General features: G+C 51.7%; 3 long non-coding RNA genes across 3 annotated transcripts; all 3 read right to left on the minus strand.

The window, feature by feature from the left end:
• Nucleotides 1–249: 249 nt before the first annotated feature.
• LOC135302233 (uncharacterized) lies at nucleotides 250–1,158 on the minus strand. Its single transcript, XR_010363931.1, has 3 exons — nucleotides 1,062–1,158; nucleotides 762–951; nucleotides 250–499 (listed from the first exon to the last, which is right to left on the minus strand). It is a non-coding gene; the product is annotated as an uncharacterized LOC135302233 (long non-coding RNA).
• A 12,538-nt stretch (nucleotides 1,159–13,696) lies between these two features.
• LOC135302234 (uncharacterized) lies at nucleotides 13,697–14,614 on the minus strand. The gene is made up of 3 exons (XR_010363933.1): nucleotides 14,516–14,614; nucleotides 14,216–14,405; nucleotides 13,697–13,941 (listed from the first exon to the last, which is right to left on the minus strand). It is a non-coding gene; the product is annotated as an uncharacterized LOC135302234 (long non-coding RNA).
• A 4,283-nt stretch (nucleotides 14,615–18,897) lies between these two features.
• LOC135302235 (uncharacterized) lies at nucleotides 18,898–19,718 on the minus strand. The gene is made up of 3 exons (XR_010363934.1): nucleotides 19,605–19,718; nucleotides 19,305–19,494; nucleotides 18,898–19,042 (listed from the first exon to the last, which is right to left on the minus strand). It is a non-coding gene; the product is annotated as an uncharacterized LOC135302235 (long non-coding RNA).
• Nucleotides 19,719–20,683: the final 965 nt, after the last annotated feature.

The raw sequence follows: 20,683 nt of genomic DNA on the forward strand, positions 1-20,683 counted from the left end.
CACTTTGTGATTACTATTACTAGACTATCTAAATTGTTGTGACTTTTAATTCTTGACATAAAGGTGGTAACATGCTTTATGGGTTAAATTCAAAGGCACAGGGGTCTTTGGCTACATGCCAGGGTCTCCGAACCCCCTGCCAGGGATTTAAAGCCCCCTGGCTGGGGCTGGGATCATTTAGGATGGTCAAGGGGAGGTCCGGGGTTCTGACAGTGCCCAAAGGAATGAGAAGGAGAAGTGAAGTTTTATAAAGAATCATTATTTATTTGCTGAACATCGGCAAACACGAGGATTTACAGAACACATTTCAGTACAACAATCCTTATAACAACAACAACAACAATCTACAGCACATATTTCCATGGGATCCTATGGACTAACAATCTTCAAAACATATTTACAAAGAACTACTAACCTAAGAACATATTTACAAAAATATTCTAACTTTTCAAACATATCTACACCGCCGTAATACCTACAGCCATAATCTGCATCAGTCCTGGAAGGAAGAAAGAAGCAAAGCTGGAGTCAGCTACCAGCACTGGGCCCAGCTGGGCCCCAGGAGCTGGGACAGGGCTGGCAGGGCTGGTGTGGCCCCAGGCAAGTGCAGGGCAGGCCAGGGCTGGTGCTTGTGGCAGCACAATCCAGGCCCCCTGCGGGCAGCGTGTCCCTGAGCGGGGCCATCCAGCCCAGCCCCAGCCTGGCGTCAGGGCAGCCACTGTGTCTGTGGGCAGGGCATGGGGAGCATCTGCCTGTCTTACTTGTGGGGCTCCATCTTCATCCAAGGACCATGGGCTCCTCCTCATCCTTCTCGTCCACTTCCATCTCCTCGATGTCATCCTCCACATCTACTTCCATCTCCTCAACCTGCTCTTCCACGTCCACCTCCATCATTTCTTCCTGATCCTGCACCATGTCCACTTCCATCGCCACCACAGTGTCTCTGTTAGTCTGCAAGAGACAGCACAATGTCACAGTGGGGTTCCTGTCCCACACCATCCATTGCCACGTGGCTGCAGCCTGCTCAAGCAGGCTGCCCCCTCCCTGGAATGGCACAGTACCTCCACTGGCGCAGCAGTGCTCATCCTGCTGGGATTGGTGCTCCAGAGCAGGCAGCAGGAAAAGGCCAGGCAGCAGCAGCAACAGCTGAGTGCTGACGGGCAGAGCGCAGAGCGAGCGCCACTGAGCGCTGGCAGCAGGCAGCGTGTCTGCTGTGGTGGTTTCCAGGTGCTGGACGTTCCACCTGGAACACTGTGGGAGCTGTGATGTCACAGAAGTTTCAGGGCCGCTCCACACTGGGAGATGGGCATGGTGGAATGATGAAATCCTTGAATGGTTTGGCCTGGAAGGGACCCTAAGGATCATCTGGTTCCAAGCTGAGCAGCCTCCCAGCACAGCAGGTTGCTGCGGCCCCTGTCCAAGCTGGCCTTGGATGTTGGTGGGCATGGGGTATGCACAGCCTCTCTGCGCTGGTCCCTGTGTCAGGGACAAGCACCCTGACAGGAAAGAACTTCTTGCCATCATGGAATGGATTCCAGCTCTTGCAGTTTCGTCCCATTCCCCCTTGTTCTGTCACTTCAGTTGCTGACAAAGAGTCCTCTCCCACTTCCTTGTGGGTCAGGCTGTTCCTGCAGTGTCACACATGTGGCTGAAGCTGCAGCCAGGAGAGAGAGAAGCCAAGCTGCCAGAGAGAGGCAATGGGGAAAGTGACATGAGAGATGAGGGAAGAAGGAAAAAGTAGAGACATGCAAGGCATTGGGTTGGGTGGGCTGTGGCATTCATGCCTTTTATTAGAGGCCAGGTTCTCTGGTGCACTCAATGACTGTGTGATTGCGGCGTGTCCACAGTGAGCCCGTGTGAGCGAGCTGCACTCCCAGAGGCCGGAGCACACTTGCTTCAAGTGCTGATGAATGAGGCCAGAGATGGGTCTTTGTGTGGAACTCCAAACGCTGTGCATTGCCATGAAGAGGGTCCAGGGACGGAGAGAAAATGAGGCTGGCGTCTGAGGGTTTCATTCGGGGGGGAGAAGGGGTGAAGCCAGGACCAGCAGGGGAGAAGAGAGAGGAGAACATTCTCTGGAGAGTAGATCTAAGGAAAAAATGGCAGTTGAAGTGGGTGATAGCAACAAAACCTGCGGATTGCAAGAGGCTGCAAGTGGCCATGGGTGAGAGCCTTGCATTCAGAGGGGTTTCTCTGTTTCACCTTGGTCCCCTTTGCCCTAAGGTATTACAGTTGCAATGAGAGGCCCCTGGGCCTCCACAACTGCCCCCTTTTTGTTTTCAAGAATGAAGGCTTCTGCCATGGACTTTTGCATGCGTTGAGCAAAACTGGATAGAATAACCAAGACAATGAATACCAGAAACAAAGCCCACAAAACAGTCTTGGCTAAAGGTGAAAGCCAGCCTTTCATGCCCCAGTCTTTCAAAAGTCCAGTGAGCCAGTCGTTGTTGCCTTTTGTCTGGATCTTATTGATTTGATCTGTGAGCAGCTGGCCGCTCTGGTATACTGAGTCCCTATGTGAGAAGAGGTTGACATGCGTTGCCATGGCCAAGAAATTGTGGCTTGGCTGTGGAACCAGCCATGCGAAGGCATGTGGCATAGTGAGGAGCATCCAGCTTCCTGCTGCAGTGGCAAGAAAGGACAGCATCCTTTGACTTTAGCTAATTTAGTAGTGGGTGGAGGCTTGGGTGGCCTGAAAGTAAAGAGATAGGGAGATTGCAATGTGAACCTTAAATTCTGGTCCCACTAAACTTTCTCTTCTGTAAGGCAAGGGTTTGAAGTCAGCTTATTAGAAGAATCAAATATCAAAGCTAGAATACAGGTTTTCCAATTGTTAAGCGGTATAGCGCAGTTAGTGGTGTCTGAGCTCTCTTGGTGTTGGTCTGTGTGGTCCACACTGCTTAGGAGATCTTCTTCTGTCCTTCTTCTTCTTTTCCAGGCTGCTGCTGTCTCTCTTAGGCTCTTTTGTTCTGTTTTTCTGATGGTGGCTCTGGTGTTTGCCTGGCCATTGGCAGAAGGGTTTTATGTTTTTTGCTGGGATCCGTCTTGGGCCTGCTGCTGTAGAGACACAAGCATTTCCTCCCTCCCCAGTAATGAATGGGGAAGGGTCCCTAATTTGTTTGGATTCAGGGTCTTTGATCAGCACAGGTGGCTTTTCTTTTTATTGGGCTGCCAATTAAATATAAAATGCCTGATGACTGGGGGAGTTGTTCAAAAAGTTGAGCACATCAAGGGCCTTGGCCAGTCTCTCAATGGGAGATAATATGTGGACTCCCTGTCTCTGTTGATCAAGGATCCTTTGGATAGAAGAGTGGGCCCTCTGGACTATGGACAGTCCTGTGGCAGAGTGTGGTATGGCTGTGACATGTTTTGTAGCCCACTGGTCAGAAAAGGGTTGGAATCAGTGGGAGGTATTAGCAGGACCATGATCAGTTTTAATTTCCTGTGGAACAGGGAAGGTGGAAAAGGCTAAAAAGGAACGTTTTATAGCATCTTTTGATTTCTCACCAGCATGGGCAGGGGCAGAAAGCGCAGCGTTGTCGGTGTGGATTGAGACGGGGATGTATTTTAGTCTCCCAAAAGGGGCTTGGTGTGTGATGTGAGATTGCCCGATCTGGAGAGTCTTTAGTCCTCTTGGATTGAGTGCAGCTCTGACAGAAGCAAAGGCACGTTGCTGACAATTTGGGCAGGTGGCTGCCATGAATCTTGCCTGATCTTGGGTAATTTTAAAGATGCTGAGCGGTGCAGGAATGTTTTGATGGTGGAAGTGGTGGCGGATCCTAGCCTGGTCAGAAACATTCCGTGGGGAGGTTTGGAGAAGCATTGCTGAGGCATCTGCTCTAGCATTGCCTACTATAAATGCAGGAAGGGTGGTATAAGACCTTGTGTGCATGATATAGCGTGGGTGTTGTCTGTGGGACAAAAGAGAAATGAATGCTGAAAGCAAATGCTCTAGTAGGGGTTAGAAATGTCTTTGTAAATGGAATTTTCGGCCCGCTGCACTAGGTCATAGACATCTGCCAAATCAGTGATCAAATGAAGAGGTTCTTTGAAAGTGGAGAAGGTCCTAAGGACTGCAGTCAATTCAGCAATTTGGGCAGGGTGAGGATGCCCTGGCTTGGCTTTTGTCTCTTGAGCAATGCGGAGCCAGGGCAGTGCAGAGCAGGGTGGGAAGCAGAGCCCGGAGCCTTTGGAGGCTGCAAGCCTTAAACATCAGCCCCTGCAGCAGCCCAGATGCAGGTGCCACAGTTGCCAAGGCTGTCAAGGCCTTGAGAGCGGGCAGGTGGATTTTGCATCCCTGTGGGCTGATGGTGGCTCTGGAGCCAGGAGTGGCTGTGGCTGCAGCAGGAAGGGTGGCTGAAAGTTTCCTGCCTTGCTTTGGTGGCATGGCTGCAGGGGCCAGTGCAGTGAGAGCCCCCTCTGTGCTGGTGACAGCTCAGCTCTTGGGGACGCGGCTGTGCCCCAGCCCAGGAGCAGCAGCAGTGCCCAGCGGCAGCAGTGGTGTCAGTGGGACCCCCTGTGCACAGGGAGCCCCAGCCGCGGGGTGGCCGTGGCAGCAGCCCCAGGGAGCTCCAGCCCCAGGATCCCGCAACAAGTGGAAATCCCAACTGTGCAAACGCTGCCTGTGCCTCTTGGGTTTTCTTTGGTTGAGGGGATTTCGAGGTATGTTAGAAGTCTCTTTTTGTAACTTAGCTGTCGAAGGAAGAGTTGAGAAGTATGTGCTTCACGCTCTGAAGGTTGATTTTTATGTTTTGTCTAAAACATTTTTTGTCTGGCCTGCTGAGGTTTGTTCAGCAGGTCAGCTTAAGGCACTCTTTTTGCCTCTCGGGTTGGTGTTATCTTTTCTATTAAAAAGTGCGTATACTATGTTTACAAGAATGTTTTAATACCTACTACTTAAGTTAGATAGTGACTTTCTACTTGAGAGCAATTTGTGGATGCTAACATCATCTTTCATATGGATGCTAGGGAGAAGAAAGAGGAAGGACAGGGTACGCCCACATTTTTCTATCTATGTAGATAATACCAAACTTTTTCGTACAAGGTTCAAAACCTCTGTGTACAGTGCTCTAAATGTTTTCCGTTCACTTTGTGATTACTATTACTAGACTATCTAAATTTTTGTGACTTTTAATTCCAGACATAAAGGTGGTAACATGCTTTATGGGTTAAATTCAAAGGCACAGAGGTCTTTGGCTACATGCCAGGGTCTCCGAACCCCCTGCCAGGGATTTAAAGCCCCCTGGCTGGGGCTGGGATCATTTAGGATGGTCAGGGGGAGGTCCGGGGTTCTGACAGTGCCCAAAGGAATGAGAAGGAGAAGTGAAGTTTTATAAAGTATCATTATTTATTTGCTGATCATCGGCAAACACGAGGATTTACAGAACACCTTCCATTACAACAATCCTTATAACAACAACAACAACAATCTACAGCACATATTTATATGGGATCCTATGGACTAACAATCTTCAAAACATATTTACAAAGAACTACTAACCTAAGAACATATTTACAAAAATATTCTAACTTTTCAAACATATCTACACCGCTGTAATATGTATGGCCGTCATCTGCATCAGTCCTGGAAGGAAGAAAGAAGCAAAGCTGGAGTCAGCTGCCAGCACTGGGCCCAGCTGGGCCCCAGGAGCTGGGACAGGGCTGGCAGGGCTGGTGTGGCCCCAGGCAAGTGCAGGGCAGGCCAGGGCTGGTGCTTGTGGCAGCACAATCCAGGCCTCCTGCGGGCAGCGTGTCCCTGAGCGGGGCCATCCAGCCCAGCCCCAGCCTGGCGCCAGGGCAGCCACTGTGTCTGTGGGCAGGGCATGGGGAGCATCTGCCTGTCTTACTTGTGGGGCTCCATCTTCATCCAAGGACCATGGGCTCCTCCTCATCCTTCTCGTCCACTTCCATCTCCTCGATGTCATCCTCCACATCTACTTCCATCTCCTCAACCTGCTCTTCCACGTCCACCTCCATCATTTCTTCCTCATCCTGCACCATGTCCACTTCCATCTCCTCCACAGTGTCTCTGTTAGTCTGCAAGAGACCGCACAATGTCACAGTGGGGTTCCTGTCCCACACCATCCATTGCCACGTGGCTGCAGCCTGTTCAAGCAGGCTGCCCCCTCCCTGGAATGGCACAGTACCTCCACTGGCGCAGCAGTGCTCATCCTGCTGGGATTGGTGCTCCAGAGCAGGCAGCAGGAAAAGGCCAGGCAGCAGCAGCAACAGCTGAGTGCTGACGGGCAGAGCGCAGAGCGAGCGCCAACTGAGCGCTGGCAGCAGGCAGAGTGTCTGCTGTGGTGGTTTCCAGGTGCTGGACGTTCCACCTGGAACACTGTGGGAGCTGTGATGTCACAGAAGTTTCAGGGCCGCTCCACACTGGGAGGTGGGCATGGTGGAATGATGAAATCCTTGAATGGTTTGGCTTGGAAGGGACCCTAAGGATCATCTGGTTCCAAGCTGAGCAGCCTCCCAGCACAGCAGGTTGCTGCGGCCCCTGTCCAAGCTGGCCTTGGATGTTGGTGGGCATGGGGTATGCACAGCCTCTCTGCGCTGGTCCCTGTGTCAGGGACAAGCACCCTGACAGGAAAGAACTTCTTCCCATCATGGAATGGATTCCAGCTCTTGTAGTTTCGTCCCATTCCCCCTTGTTCTATGACTTCAGTTGCTGACAAAGAGTCCTCTCCCACTTCCCTGTGGGTCCGGCTGTTCCTGCAGTGTCACACATGTGGCTGAAGCTGCAGCCAGGAGAGAGAGAAGCCAAGCTGCCAGAGCGAGGCAATGGGGAAAGTGACATGAGAGATGAGGGAAGAAGGAAAAAGTAGAGACATGCAAGGCATTGGGTTGGGTGGGCTGTGGCATTCATGCCTTTTATTAGAGGCCAGGTTCTCTGGTGCACTCAATGACTGTGTGATTGCGGCGTGTCCACAGTGAGCCCGTGTGAGCGAGCTGCACTCCCAGGGGCCGGAGCACACTTGCTTCAAGTGCTGATGAATGAGGCCAGAGATGGGTCTTTGTGTGGAACTCCAAACGCTGTGCATTGCCATGAAGAGGGTCCAGGGACGGAGAGAAAATGAGGCTGGGGAATGAGGGTTTCATTCGGGGGGGAGAAGGGGTGAAGCCAGGACCAGCAGGGGAGAAGAGAGAGGAGAACATTCTCTGGAGAGTAGATCTAAGGAAAAAATGGCAGTTGAAGTGGGTGATAGCAACAAAACCTGCGGATTGCAAGAGGCCATGGATGAGAGCCTTGCATTCAGAGGGGTTTCTCTGTTTCACCTTGGTCCCCTTTGCCGTAAAGTATTACAGTTCAATGGCAGGCCCCTGGGCCTCCACAACTGCCCCCTTTTTGTTTTCAGGAATGAAGGCTTCTGCCATGGACTTTTGCATGCGTTGAGCAAAAATGGATAGAATAACCAAGACAATGAATACCAGAAACAAAGCCCACAAAACAGTCTTAACTAAAGGTGAAAGCCAGCCTTTCATGCCCCAGTCTTTCAAAAGTCCAGTGAGCCAGTCGTTGTTGTCTTTCGTCTGGATCTTGTTGATTTGATCTGTGAGCAGCTGGCCGCTCTGGTATACTGAGTCCTTATGTGAGAAGAGGTTGACAAGCATGGCCATGGGCAAGAAATTGTGGCTTGGCTGTGGAACCAGCCAACTGAACGCATGTGGCATAGTGAGGAGCATCCAGCTTCCTGCTGCAGTGGCAACAAAAGACAGCATCTTTTGACTTTAGCTAATTTAGTATTGGGTGGAGGCTTGGGTGGCCTGAAAGTAAAGAGATAGGGAGATTGCAATGTGAAACTTAAATTCTGGTCCCACTAAACTTTCTCTTCTGTAAGGCAAGGGTTTGAAGTCAGCTTATTAGAAGAATCAAATATCAAGGCTAGAATACAGTTTTTCCAATTGTTAAGCGGTATATCGCAGTTAGTAGTGTCTGAGCTCTCTTGGTGTTGGTCTGTGTGGTCCACACTGCTTAGGAGATCTTCTTCTGTCCTTCTTCTTCTTCTTTTCCAGGCTGCTGCTGTCTCTCTTAGGCTCTTTTGTTCTGTTTTTCTGATGGTGGCCCTGGTGTTTGCCTGGCCATTGGCAGAAGGGTTTGATGTTTTTTGCTGGGATCCGTCTTGGGCCTGCTGCTGTAGAGACACAAGCATATCCTCCCTCCCAAGTAATGAATGGGAAAGGGCCCATAATTTGTTTGGATTCAGGGTCTTTGATCAGCACAGGTGGCTTTTCTTTTTATTGGGCTGCCAATTAAATATAAAATGCCTGATGACTGGAGGAGTTGTTCAAAAAGTTGAGCACATCAAGGGCCTTGGCCAGTCTCTCAATGGGAGATAATATGTGGACTCCCTGTCTCTGTTGATCAAGGATCCTTTGGATGGAAGAGTGGGCCCTCTGGACTATGGACTGTCCTGTGGCAGAGTGTGGTATGGCTGTGACATGTTTTGTAGCCCACTGGTCAGAAAAGGGTTGGAATCAGTGGGAGGTATTAGCAGGACCATGATCAGTTTTAATTTCCTGTGGAACAGGGAAGGTGGAAAAGGCTAAAAAAGAACGTTTTATAGCATCTTTTGATTTCTCACCAGCATGGGCAAAGGCGAAAGCCGCAGCGTTGTCGGTGTGGATTGAGACGGGGATGTATTTTAGTCTCCCAAAAGGGGCTTGGTGTGTGATGTGTGATTGCCCGATCTGGAGAGTCTTTAGTCCTCTTGGATTGAGTGCAGCTCTGACAGAAGCAAAGGCACGTTGCTGACAATTTGGGCAGGTGGCTGCCATGAATCTTGCCTGATCTTGGGTAATTTTAAAGATGCTGAGCGGTGCAGGAATGTTTTGATGGTGGAAGTGGTGGCGGATCCTAGCCTGTTCAGAAACATTCCGTAGGCAGGTTTGGAGAAGCATTGCTGAGGCATCTGCTCCAGCATTGCCTACTATAAATGCAGGAAGGGTGGTATGAGACCTTGTGTGCATGATATAGTGTGGGTGTTGTCTGTGGGACAAAAGAGAAATGAATGCTGAAAGCAAATGCTCTAGTTGGGGTTAGAAATGTCTTTGAAAATGGAATTTTCAGCCCGCTGCACTAGGCCATAGACATCTGCCGAATCAGTGATCAAATTGAAGAGGTTCTTTGAAAGTGGAGAAGGTCCTAAGGACTGCAGTCAATTCAGCAATTTGGGCAGGGTGAGGATCCCCTGGCTTGGCTTTTGTCTCTTGAGCAATGCGGGCCCAGGGCAGTGCAGAGCAGGGTGGGAAGCAGAGCCCGGAGCCTTTGGAGGCTGCAAGCCTTAAACCTCAGCCCCTGCAGCAGCCTAGATGCAGGTGCCACAGTTGCCAAGGCTGTCAAGGCCTTGAGAGCGGGCAGGTGGATTTTGCATCCCTGTGGGCTGATGGCGGCTCTGGAGCCAGGAGTGGCTGTGGCTGCAGCAGGAAGGGTGGCTGAAAGTTTCCTGCCTTGCTTTGGTGGCATGGCTGCAGGGGCCAGTGCAGTGAGAGCCCCCTCTGTGCTGGTGAGAGCTCAGCTCTTGGGGACGCGGCTGTGCCCCAGCCCAGGAGCAGCAGCAGTGGCCAGCGGCAGCAGTGGTGTCAGTGGGACCCCCTGTGCACAGGGACCCCCAGCCGCGGGGTGGCCGTGGCAGCAGCCCCAGGGAGCTCCAGCCCCGGGATCCCGGAACAAGTGGAAATCCCAACGGTGCAAACGCTGCCTGTGCCTCTTGGGTTTTCTTTGGTTGAGGGGATTTCGAGGTACGTTAGAAGTCTCTTTTTCTCTAACTTAGCTGTCGAAGGAAGAGTTGTGAAGTATTTGGTTCACTCTCTGAAGGTTGATTTTTATGTTTTGTCTAAAACATTTTTTGCTGGCCTGCTGAGGTTTGTTCAGCAGCTCAGCTTAAGGTACTCTTTTTGCCTCTTGGGTTGGTGTTATCTTTTATATTAAAACCTGCCTGTACTATGTTTGCAAGAATATTTTAATACCTATTACTTAAGTTAGATAGTGACTTTCTGCTTGAAACCAATTTGTGAATGGTAATATCGTCTTTCATATGGATGCTAGGGAGAAGAAAGAGGAAGGACAGGGTACGCCCACATTTTTCTATCTATGTAGATAATACCAAACTCTTTCGTACAAGGTTCAAAACCTCTGTGTACAGTGCTCTAAATGTTTTCCGTTCACTTTGTGATTACTATTACTAGACTATCTAAATTGTTGTGACTTTTAATTCTTGACATAAAGGTGGTAACATGCTTTATGGGTTAAATTCAAAGGCACAGGGGTCTTCGGCTACATGCCAGGGTCTCCGAACCACCTGCCAGGGATTTAAAGCCCCCTGGCTGGGGCTGGGATCATTTAGGATGGTCAGGGGGAGGTCCGGGGTTCTGACAGTGCCCAAAGGAATGAGAAGGAGAAGTGAAGTTTTATAAAGTATCATTATTTATTTGCTGATCATCGGCAAACACGAGGATTTACAGAACACCTTCCATTACAAAAATCCTTATAACAACATCAATCTACTGCACATATTTCCATGGGATCCTATGGACTAACAATCTTCAAAACATATTTACAAAGAACTACTAACCAAAGAACATATTTACAATAAAAATTCTAACTTTTCAAACATATCTACACCGCCGTAATATCTACAGCCATCATCTCCAGCAGTACTGGAAGGAAGAAAGAAGCAAAGCTGGAGTCAGCTGCCAGCACTGGGCCCAGCTGGGCCCCAGGAGCTGGGACAGGGCTGGCAGGGCTGGTGTGGCCCCAGGCAAGTGCAGGGCAGGCCAGGGCTGGTGCTTGTGGCAGCACAATCCAGGCCCCCTGCGGGCAGCGTGTCCCTGAGCGGGGCCATCCAGCCCAGCCCCAGCCTGGCGTCAGGGCAGCCACTGTGTCTGTGGGCAGGGCATGGGGAGCATCTGCCTGTCTTACTTGTGGGGCTCCATCTTCATCCAAGGACCATGGGCTCCTCCTCATCTTTCTCGTCCACTTCCATCTCCTCGATGTCATCCTCCACATCAACTTCCATCTCCTCAACCTGCTCTTCCACGTCCACCTCCATCATTTCTTCCTGATCCTGCACCATGTCCACTTCCATCTCCTCCACAGTGTCTCTGTTAGTCTGCAAGAGACAGCACAATGTCACAGTGGGGTTCCTGTCCCACACCATCCATTGCCACGTGGCTGCAGCCTGTTCAAGCAGGCTGCCCCCTCCCTGGAATGGCACAGTACCTCCACTGGCGCAGCAGTGCTCATCCTGCTGGGATTGGTGCTCCAGAGCAGGCAGCAGGAAAAGGCCAGGCAGCAGCAGCAACAGCTGAGTGCTGACGGGCAGAGCGCAGAGCGAGCGCCAACTGAGCGCTGGCAGCAGGCAGAGTGTCTGCTGTGGTGGTTTCCAGGTGCTGGACGTTCCACCTGGAACACTGTGGGAGCTGTGATGTCACAGAAGTTTCAGGGCCGCTCCACACTGGGAGGTGGGCATGGTGGAATGATGAAATCCTTGAATGGTTTGGCTTGGAAGGGACCCTAAGGATCATCTGGTTCCAAGCTGAGCAGCCTCCCAGCACAGCAGGTTGCTGCGGCCCCTGTCCAAGCTGGCCTTGGATGTTGGTGGGCATGGGGTATGCACAGCCTCTCTGCGCTGGTCCCTGTGTCAGGGACAAGCACCCTGACAGGAAAGAACTTCTTCCCATCATGGAATGGATTCCAGCTCTTGCAGTTTGATCCCATTCCCCCTTGTTCTGTCACTTCAGTTGCTGACAAAGAGTCCTCTCCCACTTCCTTGTGGGTCAGGCTGTTCCTGCAGTGTCACACATGTGGCTGAAGCTGCAGCCAGGAGAGAGAGAAGCCAAGCTGCCAGAGAGAGGCAATGGGGAAAGTGACATGAGAGGTGAGAGAAGAAGGAAAAAGTAGAGACATGCAAGGCATTGGGTTGGGTGATTTGTGGCATTCATGCCTTTTATCAGAGGCCAGGTTCTCTGGTGCACTCAATGACTGTGTGATTGCGGCGTGTCCACAGTGAGCCCGTGTGAGCGAGCTGCACTCCCAGAGGCCGGAGCACACTTGCTTCAAGTGCTGATGAATGAGGCCAGAGACGGGTCTTTGTGTGGAACTCCAAACGCTGTGCATTGCCATGAAGAGGGTCCAGGGCCGGAGAGAAAATGAGGCTGGGGACTGAGGGTTTTATATGGGGGCGAGCAGGGGCGTAGCACTGTAGCAAGCTAGGACCAATAGGAGACAAGTGAGTTGGGAAACGTTTTACGGGCAGCGCATAGAAGGAAAAATCAGATTTGATGATACCAAGAAAACCTGTTCCATCATCACGAGCCTGCAAATGACCGTGGGCAAGATCATGGCATTCAGAGGGGTGTATCTCACTTTGGTCATCTTTGCCATGAGGTATTAGAATTCCAATGGCAGGCCCCTGGACCTCTGCCAGACTGCCTCTTCCTGAGACTTCATTGCTGTGTTAGGATCTCAGCAGTGCTGAAAGCAGAGCCCTATCCTTTGGGTTCCCTTTGGGATGGCAGTGGAAGTGCCCTGAGTGCACATTCAGAGCCACCTTCCAGGCTTCTGATGCCACGACAGCGCAAGGAAATTGGCAACATGGCTTCTTTGAATGACATTTAGTCCTTTTTAATATCTGCAGCAAGTGGTGTGAAAGTGCTTTCTGAGGCTGCTCCTTGGGATCAGCTGTGAGGGGCTGAGGGCTGGTGTGAGCCCAGTGCTGTGTCCCACTGGGAGCAGCCCCACAGGCTCACGTGCACAGCAGGCACTGCCAGACACCCGGGAGATCACAGCTGCCCTGCAGCCACCTTTGCAAAGGTGCTTTAAACATCAGCTGGTGCTGACTTTCCCACTGGAACCCTTGGTTCACATGCTCTGGGGAATTTCTTTCTTGAAACACGTGGGATTTCCCACTGCCGCCAGTGATGGGGATGCTCGGGGAGTGTGGGGCTTTGGGGGCAGCTGCCCGGGCAGGGGCTGAGCTGGGGGCCCTGTTGGGCCCATGGTCCCCAGCAGCAGCACCCACAGGGCCCAAAGCCCCCCACCCCCTGCCCAGCAGAGCCTGTCCTGTCCGTCCTGCTGTCACCTGAGTAGGGGACAGGAGCCAGTGGCTGCTGCCAGCAGTAGGAATGCGGGCAGGGTGAGGATCCCCTGGCTTGGCTTTTGTCTCTTGAGCAATGCGGAGCCAGGGCAGTGCAGGGCAGGCCAGGAAGCCGAGCCCGGAGCCTTTGGAGGCTGCAAGCCTTAAACCTCAGCCCCTGCAGCAGCCTAGATGCAGGTGCCACAGTTGCCAAGGCTGTCAAGGCCTTGAGAGCGGGCAGGTGGATTTTGCATCCCTGTGGGCTGATGGCGGCTCTGGAGCCAGGAGTGGCTGTGGCTGCAGCAGGAAGGGTGGCTGAAAGTTTCCTGCCTTGCTTTGGTGGCATGGCTGCAGGGGCCAGTGCAGTGAGAGCCCCCTCTGTGCTGGTGACAGCTCAGCTCTTGGGGACGCGGCTGTGCCCCAGCCCAGGAGCAGCAGCAGTGGCCAGCGGCAGCAGTGGTGTCAGTGGGACCCCCTGTGCACAGGGACCCCCAGCCGCGGGGTGGCCGTGGCAGCAGCCCCAGGGAGCTCCAGCCCCGGGATCCCGCAACAAGTGGAAATCCCAACTGTGCAAACACTGCCCGTGCCCAAAGGAATGACAAAGTGAAGTGAGGTTTTAAAAAAAAATCAGTATTTATTTGCCAAAGATCGGCAAACACGAGGATTTACAGAACACCTTCCATTACAACAATCCTTATAACAACAACAATCTACAGGATTTATTTGCATGGGATCCTATGGACTAACAATCTTCAAAACATATTTACAGTGAACTACTAAGATGTGAACATATTTACAGAAATCTTCAAGTATTTTAAACGTATATACAGAGGCGTAATATGTACGGCCGTCAACTCCATCTGTCCTGGAAGAAAGGAAGAAGGAAAGCTGGAGTCAGCTGCCAGCACTGGGCCTAGCTGGGCTGAGAGCAGGGCCCCAGGAACTGGGACAAGGGTGGCAGGACTGGTGTGGCCCCAGGCAAGTGCAGGGCAGGCCAGGGCTGGTGCTTGTGGCAGCACAATCCAGGCCCCCTGCGGGCAGCGTGTCCCTGAGCGGGGCCATCCAGCCCAGCCCCAGCCTGGCGTCAGGGCAGCCACTGTGTCTGTGGGCAGGGCATGGGGAGCATCTGCCTGTCTTACTTGTGGGACTCCATCTTCATCCAAGGACCATGGGCTCCTCCTCATCTTCCTCATCCACTTCCATCTCCTCAATGTCATCCTCCACATCTACTTCCATCTCCTCAACCTGCTCTTCCACGTCCACCTCCATCATTTCTTCCTCATCCTGCACCATGTCCACTTCCATCTCCTCCACAGTGTCTCTGTTAGTCTGCAAGAGACAGCACAATGTCACAGTGGGGTTCCTGTCCCACACCATCCATTGCCACGTGGCTGCAGCCTGTTCAAGCAGGCTGCCCCCTCCCTGGAATGGCACAGTACCTCCACTGGCGCAGCAGTGCTCATCCTGCTGGGATTGGTGCTCCAGAGCAGGCAGCAGGAAAAGGCCAGGCAGCAGCAGCAACAGCTGAGTGCTGACGGGCAGAGCGCAGAGCGAGCGCCAACTGAGCGCTGGCAGCAGGCAGAGTGTCTGCTGTGGTGGTTTCCAGGTGCTGGACGTTCCACCTGGAACACTGTGGGAGCTGTGATGTCACAGAAGTTTCAGGGCCGCTCCACACTGGGAGGTGGGCATGGTGGAATGATGAAATCCTTGAATGGTTTGGCTTGGAAGGGACCCTAAGGATCATCTGGTTCCAAGCTGAGCAGCCTCCCAGCACAGCAGGTTGCTGCGGCCCCTGTCCAAGCTGGCCTTGGATGTTGGTGGGCATGGGGCATGCACAGCCTCTCTGCACTGGTCCCAGTGTCAGGGACAAGCACCCTGACAGGAAAGAGACAGGAAAGAACTTCTTCCCTTCATCAAATGGTTTCCAGCTCTTGCAGTTTGATCCCATTCCCCCTTGTTCTGTCACTTCAGTTGCTGACAAAGAGTCCTCTCCCACTTCCTTGTGGGTCAGGCTGTTCCTGCAGCGTCACACATGTGGCTGAAGCTGCAGCCAGGAGAGAGAGAAGCCAAGCTGCCAGAGAGAGGCAATGGGGAAAGTGACATGAGAGATGAGGGAAGAAGGAAAAAGTAGAGACATGCAAGGCATTGGGTTGGGTGGGCTGTGGCATTCATGCCTTTTATTAGAGGCCAGGTTCTCTGGTGCACTCAATGACTGTGTGATTGCGGCGTGTCCACAGTGAGCCCGTGTGAGCGAGCTGCACTCCCAGGGGCCGGAGCACACTTGCTTCAAGTGCTGATGAATGAGGCCAGAGACGGGTCTTTGTGTGGAACTCCAAACGCTGTGCATTGCCATGAAGAGGGTCCAGGGCCAGAGAGAAAATGAGACGGGGGTGTGAGGGTTTCATTCGGGGGGGAGAAGGGGTGAAGCCAGGACCAGCAGGGGAGAAGAGAGAGGAGAACATTCTCTGGAGAGTAGATCTAAGGAAAAAATGGCAGTTGAAGTGGGTGATAGCAACAAAACCTGCGGATTGCAAGAGGCCATGGATGAGAGCCTTGCATTCAGAGGGGTTTCTCTGTTTCACCTTGGTCCCCTTTGCCGTAAAGTATTACAGTTCAATGGCAGGCCCCTGGGCCTCCACAACTGCCCCCTTTTTGTTTTCAGGAATGAAGGCTTCTGCCATGGACTTTTGCATGCGTTGAGCAAAAATGGATAGAATAACCAAGACAATGAATACCAGAAACAAAGCCCACAAAACAGTCTTAACTAAAGGTGAAAGCCAGCCTTTCATGCCCCAGTCTTTCAAAAGTCCAGTGAGCCAGTCGTTGTTGTCTTTCGTCTGGATCTTGTTGATTTGATCTGTGAGCAGCTGGCCGCTCTGGTATACTGAGTCCTTATGTGAGAAGAGGTTGACAAGCATGGCCATGGGCAAGAAATTGTGGCTTGGCTGTGGAACCAGCCAACTGAACGCATGTGGCATAGTGAGGAGCATCCAGCTTCCTGCTGCAGTGGCAACAAAAGACAGCATCTTTTGACTTTAGCTAATTTAGTATTGGGTGGAGGCTTGGGTGGCCTGAAAGTAAAGAGATAGGGAGATTGCAATGTGAAACTTAAATTCTGGTCCCACTAAACTTTCTCTTCTGTAAGGCAAGGGTTTGAAGTCAGCTTATTAGAAGAATCAAATATCAAGGCTAGAATACAGTTTTTCCAATTGTTAAGCGGTATATCGCAGTTAGTAGTGTCTGAGCTCTCTTGATGTTGGTTTGTGTGGTCCACGCTGCTTAGGAGATCTTCTGCTGTCCTTCTTCTTCTTCTTTTCCAGGCTGCTGCTGTCTCTCTTAGGCTTTTGTTCTGTTTTTCTGATGGTGGCCCTGGTGTTTGCCTGGCCATTGGCAGAAGGGTTTGATGTTTTTTGCTGGGATCCGTCTTGGGCCTGCTGCTGTAGAGACACAAGCATATCCTCCCTCCCAAGTAATGAATGGGAAAGGGCCCATAATTTGTTTGGATTCAGGGTCTTTGATCAAGACAGGTGGCTTTTCTTTTTATTGGGCTGCCAATTAAATATAAAATGCCTGATGACTGGAGGAGTTGTTCAAAAAGTTGAGCACATCAAGGGCCTTGGCCAGTCTCTCAATGGGAGATAATATGTGGACTCCCTGTCTCTGTTGATCAAGGATCCTTTGGATGGAAGAGTGGGCCCTCTGGACTATGGACTGTCCTGTGGCAGAGTGTGGTATGGCTGTGACATGTTTTGTAGCCCACTGGTCAGAAAAGGGTTGGAATCAGTGGGAGGTATTAGCAGGACCATGATCAGTTTTAATTTCCTGTGGAACAGGGAAGGTGGAAAAGGCTAAAAAAGAACGTTTTATAGCATCTTTTGATTTCTCACCAGCATGGGCAAAGGCGAAAGCCGCAGCGTTGTCGGTGTGGATTGAGACGGGGATGTATTTTAGTCTCCCAAAAGGGGCTTGGTGTGTGATGTGTGATTGCCCGATCTGGAGAGTCTTTAGTCCTCTTGGATTGAGTGCAGCTCTGACAGAAGCAAAGGCACGTTGCTGACAATTTGGGCAGGTGGCTGCCATGAATCTTGCCTGATCTTGGGTAATTTTAAAGATGCTGAGCGGTGCAGGAATGTTTTGATGGTAGAAGTGGTGGCGGATCCTAGCCTGTTCAGAAACATTCCGTAGGCAGGTTTGGAGAAGCATTGCTGAGGCATCTGCTCCAGCATTGCCTACTATAAATGCAGGAAGGGTGGTATGAGACCTTGTGTGCATGATATAGCGTGGGTGTTGTCTGTGGGACAAAAGAGAAATGAATGCTGAAAGCAAATGCTCTAGTTGGGGTTAGAAATGTCTTTGAAAATGGAATTTTCAGCCCGCTGCACTAGGCCATAGACATCTGCCGAATCAGTGATCAAATTGAAGAGGTTCTTTGAAAGTGGAGGAGGTCCTAAGGACTGCAGTCAATTCAGCAATTTGGGCAGGGTGAGGATCCCCTGCCTTGGCTTTTGTCTCTTGAGCAATGCGGGCCCAGGGCAGTGCAGAGCAGGGTGGGAAGCAGAGCCCGGAGCCTTTGGAGGCTGCAAGCCTTAAACCTCAGCCCCTGCAGCAGCCTAGATGCAGGTGCCACAGTTGCCAAGGCTGTCAAGGCCTTGAGAGCGGGCAGGTGGATTTTGCATCCCTGTGGGCTGATGGCGGCTCTGGAGCCAGGAGTGGCTGTGGCTGCAGCAGGAAGGGTGGCTGAAAGTTTCCTGCCTTGCTTTGGTGGCATGGCTGCAGGGGCCAGTGCAGTGAGAGCCCCCTCTGTGCTGGTGAGAGCTCAGCTCTTGGGGACGCGGCTGTGCCCCAGCCCAGGAGCAGCAGCAGTGGCCAGCGGCAGCAGTGGTGTCAGTGGGACCCCCTGTGCACAGGGACCCCCAGCCGCGGGGTGGCCGTGGCAGCAGCCCCAGGGAGCTCCAGCCCCGGGATCCCGCAACAAGTGGAAATCCCAACTGTGCAAACGCTGCCTGTGCCTCTTGGGTTTTCTTTGGTTGAGGGGATTTCGAGGTACGTTAGAAGTCTCTTTTTCTCTAACTTAGCTGTCGAAGGAAGAGTTGTGAAGTATTTGGTTCACTCTCTGAAGGTTGATTTTTATGTTTTGTCTAAAACATTTTTTGCTGGCCTGCTGAGGTTTGTTCAGCAGCTCAGCTTAAGGTACTCTTTTTGCCTCTTGGGTTGGTGTTATCTTTTATATTAAAACCTGCCTATACTATGTTTGCAAGAATGTTTTAATACCTATTACTTAAGTTAGATAGTGACTTTCTGCTTGAAACCAATTTGTGAATGGTAATATCGTCTTTCATATGGATGCTAGGGAGAAGAAAGAGGAAGGACAGGGTACGCCCACATTTTTCTATCTATGTAGATAATACCAAACTCTTTTGTACAAGGTTCAAAACCTCTGTGTACAGTGCTCTAAATGTTTTCCGTTCACTTTGTGATTACTATTACTAGACTATCTAAATTGTTGTGACTTTTAATTCTTGACATAAAGGTGGTAACATGCTTTATGGGTTAAATTCAAAGGCACAGGGGTCTTCGGCTACATGCCAGGGTCTCCGAACCACCTGCCAGGGATTTAAAGCCCCCTGGCTGGGGCTGGGATCATTTAGGATGGTCAGGGGGAGGTCCGGGGTTCTGACAGTGCCCAAAGGAATGAGAAGGAGAAGTGAAGTTTTATAAAGTATCATTATTTATTTGCTGATCATCGGCAAACACGAGGATTTACAGAACACCTTCCATTACAACAATCCTTATAACAACAACAACAACAATCTACTGCACATATTTCCATGGGATCCTATGGACTAACAATCTTCAAAACATATTTACAAAGAACTACTAACCAAAGAACATATTTACAAAAATATTCTAACTTTTCAAACATATCTACACCGCTGTAATATGTACGGCCGTCATCTGCATCAGTCCTGGAAGGAAGAAAGAAGCAAAGCTGGAGTCAGCTGCCAGCACTGGGCCCAGCTGGGCCCCAGGAGCTGGGACAGGGCTGGCAGGGCTGGTGTGGCCCCAGGCAAGTGCAGGGCAGGCCAGGGCTGGTGCTTGTGGCAGCACAATCCAGGCCCCCTGCGGGCAGCGTGTCCCTGAGCGGGGCCATCCAGCCCAGCCCCAGCCTGGCGTCAGGGCAGCCACTGTGTCTGTGGGCAGGGCATGGGGAGCATCTGCCTGTCTTACTTGTGGGGCTCCATCTTCATCCAAGGACCATGGGCTCCTCCTCATCTTTCTCGTCCACTTCCATCTCCTCGATGTCATCCTCCACATCAACTTCCATCTCCTCAACCTGCTCTTCCACGTCCACCTCCATCATTTCTTCCTCATCCTGCACCATGTCCACTTCCATCTCCTCCACAGTGTCTCTGTTAGTCTGCAAGAGACAGCACAATGTCACAGTGGGGTTCCTGTCCCACACCATCCATTGCCACGTGGCTGCAGCCTGCTCAAGCAGGCTGCCCCCTCCCTGGAATGGCACAGTACCTCCACTGGCGCAGCAGTGCTCATCCTGCTGGGATTGGTGCTCCAGAGCAGGCAGCAGGAAAAGGCCAGGCAGCAGCAGCAACAGCTGAGTGCTGACGGGCAGAGCGCAGAGCGAGCGCCAACTGAGCGCTGGCAGCAGGCAGAGTGTCTGCTGTGGTGGTTTCCAGGTGCTGGACGTTCCACCTGGAACACTGTGGGAGCTGTGATGTCACAGAAGTTTCAGGGCCGCTCCACACTGGGAGGTGGGCATGGTGGAATGATGAAATCCTTGAATGGTTTGGCTTGGAAGGGACCCTAAGGATCATCTGGTTCCAAGCTGAGCAGCCTCCCAGCACAGCAGGTTGCTGCGGCCCCTGTCCAAGCTGGCCTTGGATGTTGGTGGGCATGGGGTATGCACAGCCTCTCTGCGCTGGTCCCTGTGTCAGGGACAAGCACCCTGACAGGAAAGAACTTCTTCCCATCATGGAATGGATTCCAGCTCTTGCAGTTTGATCCCATTCCCCCTTGTTCTGTCACTTCAGTTGCTGACAAAGAGTCCTCTCCCACTTCCTTGTGGGTCAGGCTGTTCCTGCAGTGTCACACATGTGGCTGAAGCTGCAGCCAGGAGAGAGAGAAGCCAAGCTGCCAGAGAGAGGCAATGGGGAAAGTGACATGAGAGGTGAGAGAAGAAGGAAAAAGTAGAGACATGCAAGGCATTGGGTTGGGTGATTTGTGGCATTCATGCCTTTTATCAGAGGCCAGGTTCTCTGGTGCACTCAATGACTGTGTGATTGCGGCGTGTCCACAGTGAGCCCGTGTGAGCGAGCTGCACTCCCAGAGGCCGGAGCACACTTGCTTCAAGTGCTGATGAATGAGGCCAGAGACGGGTCTTTGTGTGGAACTCCAAACGCTGTGCATTGCCATGAAGAGGGTCCAGGGACGGACAGAAAATGAGGCTGGGGACTGAGGGTTTTATATGGGGGCGAGCAGGGGCGTAGCACTGTAGCAAGCTAGGACCAATAGGAGACAAGTGAGTTGGGAAACGTTTTACGGGCAGCGCATAGAAGGAAAAATCAGATTTGATGATACCAAGAAAACCT

The sequence above is a fragment of the Passer domesticus genome, chromosome 6, assembly GCF_036417665.1.
Source record: "Passer domesticus isolate bPasDom1 chromosome 6, bPasDom1.hap1, whole genome shotgun sequence".
Lineage (NCBI taxonomy): Eukaryota > Metazoa > Chordata > Aves > Passeriformes > Passeridae > Passer > Passer domesticus.